General features: G+C 37.9%; 1 pseudogene; it reads right to left on the bottom strand.

Annotated features, from left to right (window-relative positions):
* Window positions 1-2783: 2783 nt before the first annotated feature.
* Window positions 2784-2883, bottom strand: LOC113333821 (annotated as a pseudogene).
* Window positions 2884-3679: the final 796 nt, after the last annotated feature.

Raw genomic sequence — 3679 nt, 5'->3', positions numbered from 1 at the left:
ATTCTTCAAAACATGGATGGTAATCCCTCTAGATTCGAAAATAGAGGAGGAAATCATCGAGTTGTCTAAAACATGGAGGTGAAGTTTTTCACGGGATTTTGGTTGATATATGGAAACTATCAGGTAGATAAGGAAATAGGATTCTCTGTTGAAGTTAAGACTATCTTTGAGAGAGTCTGGGACGTTGGATTATACTTGGAAGACGCATGAGAAGAAAAACAAGGAGTGTTTGAAGTCGCGTATGAGGATATGGAAAGAATAGATAAAACCCGTAACTTTGGCAAAAGGAAAAAGGAGATTTCTTAGAGATTAAATCGACCTGTGGGCTATAAAAGAAGTTGGGATAACTCATAGAAGGGGGACGAAGCCTTTCAGAGAAGTTTAGAACACCACAGAGCTCTAGAGATCGAGTTGCTACCTTATTCTGCTGCTGCTGCTGCTGCTGAAGAGGAAGAACACGAAGAACATTGACGCACAAGTATCTGTCGCAGAACACTAACGTTATTCAACAGCAGAACCCATCTATCGTTTATCAACAGTAATTGCATTAGGTCTTTAGCTGATGTTTCCTCTTTGTAACAGAGATTCTGCAACACCTTCACACTGTTGCGAATCAGCTGTGTTATCATTTTTTCACCTCCTTGTACACTTTTGAGCTATAAAAACATATTTTGAGAACATGGTTAATATGAGGAGCTAAACCCCATTGCTGAGGCACTAGAGGAAGCTATTTTTCCAACAAGAAGTGGCATATTCTCTTTTATCTATTTATTGCAATTTTATTATGATTATTTTCCTTCAACTAATATCGAATATGATTTTTATTTGAGTAATTGTGATCTATTTTGATGGAGTATGCTTAGTTTAAGATTTTTGATGCTTCATACTTGGTATTTACAATTATTGCTTTTGAAAATCTACTTGTCACAATAGTAAGAATCAAATTGAACGAGAAAATTGCATGAATACAAAGATTGGATTAAATCACCTTAAACTTGGAAAATAGTTGAATCTTAGCCTCAGTGTTCTTTTAATATTGATACCAACTTTGTCAGTGTTTCTTATAATTATTAGTGAGTTTTCTATTTAGTTTTGAATTTAAGTATAAAGTTATCCTTCACAAGTTCGAGGATCGAATCACTTTTTACCATTATCTACAAATCACATCAATTTTTGGCGCCGCCGACCCGGACTAGTTTTTAGGGTTTTAGATTTATTTTATTTTTATTTTTTTATTACTTTTGTTCTTTTTTATGCTTTTGGGTATTTATCTTGTGTCTACAGGTTCTGGATCATAAAGAAAATTGAGCCAAAGAGTTTGGTGATTTCATAAAGACTTGGAGCTAAAGATTAAAGCAAAAAGAACAGAAAAGAAGACAATTTTATTTTAGACAATTTTAGTTTAGGGTTTGTTTATTTTCTTTTAGAAAAAAAAACTGTATTAGGGTTTTTTTTTGTAATTTTTCTTTTCTTTTTGGACTTTTGGACTTTGGGACATTATTTTTTTTATTACCCTACGGAAGGGTACTTTAAATATAAACTGTTTGCAGAGAAGGAGGACAATTACGATATTGTCTCTGCACCTTGGGTTCGTACACTGACATCGGAGTCAGTGGCCCGAGTCGACTACAACCGATTCATCCCCCGTCTGGAACGGGAGGTAAGATTCTAAACACTCGCGAATCCCCTGTCAGCGAGTTACTGGACTCCTTCGTATGCATATATGTTGAGGACTGAATACGACATTTATTTTTCTAGTAAAGGGCAAGGCCTGGCCATACAAGATAAGGGTTCGGATTTCATCACCGTTCTCTTCTTGCCCGCTTTAGGAACACGTAACCTACGCGAACCTAAGCCTAAAATTTTGACTAGAACGAGACCGATAGGGTAACGAGCTTAACAGGAAAGTCATTCGAAAAATATTGGTTACTCTTTTAAGCATACTTCGAAGTTCTTGACGGTTTCTGTAAGTTGAATGCGTGACTGCGCCGCCTTGTAATACCGGTGAGGCCTTGGGTATCAAAGCTCCACCGAGCTTCCCTCGCCTCTATTCAACTTACGTTAACTCGGATTGATTCCAGAGGGGTTTGCTTAAATTGTAACGAATTCCCGTTCGAAGGATTAGAAGCTGGTCTAGAAACAATCTAAGTGGAGCCATCATGCTTTTTGTTTGCTAGAAATCAATAGGTTTGATTTGGTTGAGTCGGCCTTGATCTGTGTTTGCTTACCCTTCCAATTTAGAAAATTCTATTGTATGCCTGAACGTAAAAGAGACGCACTAGGTAGATTTGTTAAAGAGAAACCTAGTAGTTCGAAGCGTCTCGATTACCTTAATCTAGAGAGTCCGACTTTTGAAGAGTCTGTTTTTGAACGTCCTTTGACTGAGGAGAGAATCCATGTTGCTCCGATAGCGCCAGAAATGGCAACTTTGAAAGATTTGTTGAATCCAACTAGGACTACTCGTCCCTCATGTATCAGGTTAGCTGAGACGCAAGAAACTTATGAACTTAAACCTGGGACCTTACAGCTGCTCCCAATCTTTTTAGGGAAAGAAAATGAAAACCCCTATTTCCATGTTAGGGACTCTGAGGAAATTTGTAGTACCCTCGGGATTAGAAACTTAGATGATGATGCTTTGAAACTTAGGTTATTCCCCTTTTCCCTGAAAGATAAAGCTAAATCGTGGCTATATAGTTTGGCTTCCGGTTCAATCGAAACGTATGAACAACTTACATTTGCCTTTTTGAATAAGTTTTTCCCTAGGCACAAAACATCGTCTATTAGGACGCAAATCTACACGTTTTCTCAACAGGAGGGAGAAACTTTGTATAGGTATTTGGAAAGGTTCAATGATTTATTAGCCCAATGTCCTCATCATGGTTTAGAAAATGTTAGGTTAGTTCAGATCCTTTATGAGGGTTTAGATTATCCCACCACAACCACAATAGAATCTATGTGTACTGGTGGATTTGAGAACCAAACAGTTGATGACGCGATGACATATTTGCATGAAGTCGCCGAAAATACCCAACAATAGGAAAGTAGTAAGGGACCCCAGAAAACAATTCTTCTCGGCAGAGGAAACGTTAATAGGGTAGAAGGAGGCTATGAATCAGATGCCAAAATTGCTGCTATAGCGAAAAGGTTAGAAGCTTTATAAGTGGGAACACTAGTGGTATATTGGAGCCTTTTTGGGAAGGCCAGAATAATGAAAAGCAAGCCAATGCTCTATATAATAACACTAGGTTTGATAATCGTCAGAAGTTTGACCCATATTCAGAAACCTATAATCCTGGTTGGATGAACCATCCGAACTTTTCATGGTCTAAGGGCCAGAGTCAGGGTCAGTCTAATAATTCTAATGCTCCCCCAGGTTTTGGCTACACTAGGAATACATCAGGCCCAGAAAATAAAACGACTAGCTTAGAGGAATCTATTAAGATGTTAGCAAAAACTCAGGAAATGTAAGCACAGAGCCATGTTAGTTTTCAACAGGAAACCAAGCAGAATTTTCAAACTAATGCTCAAAGCCTTGCTAAGTTATAACTTCAAGTCGGCCAAATAGCTAAGACCTTAAGTGAGAGAGATAATGGTAGGTTCCCTAGTCAGACTAATCCCTATCCTAGAGGAATTCTTGAAGTAGGTACAAAACCATCGAATCATTGAATGTTATTAGAAC

Source organism: Papaver somniferum, unplaced genomic scaffold (assembly GCF_003573695.1).
Source record: "Papaver somniferum cultivar HN1 unplaced genomic scaffold, ASM357369v1 unplaced-scaffold_133, whole genome shotgun sequence".
NCBI lineage: Eukaryota > Viridiplantae > Streptophyta > Magnoliopsida > Ranunculales > Papaveraceae > Papaver > Papaver somniferum.
The sequence above is the reverse complement of the archived record's forward strand: the minus strand, read 5'-3'. Positions and strand labels throughout refer to the sequence as shown.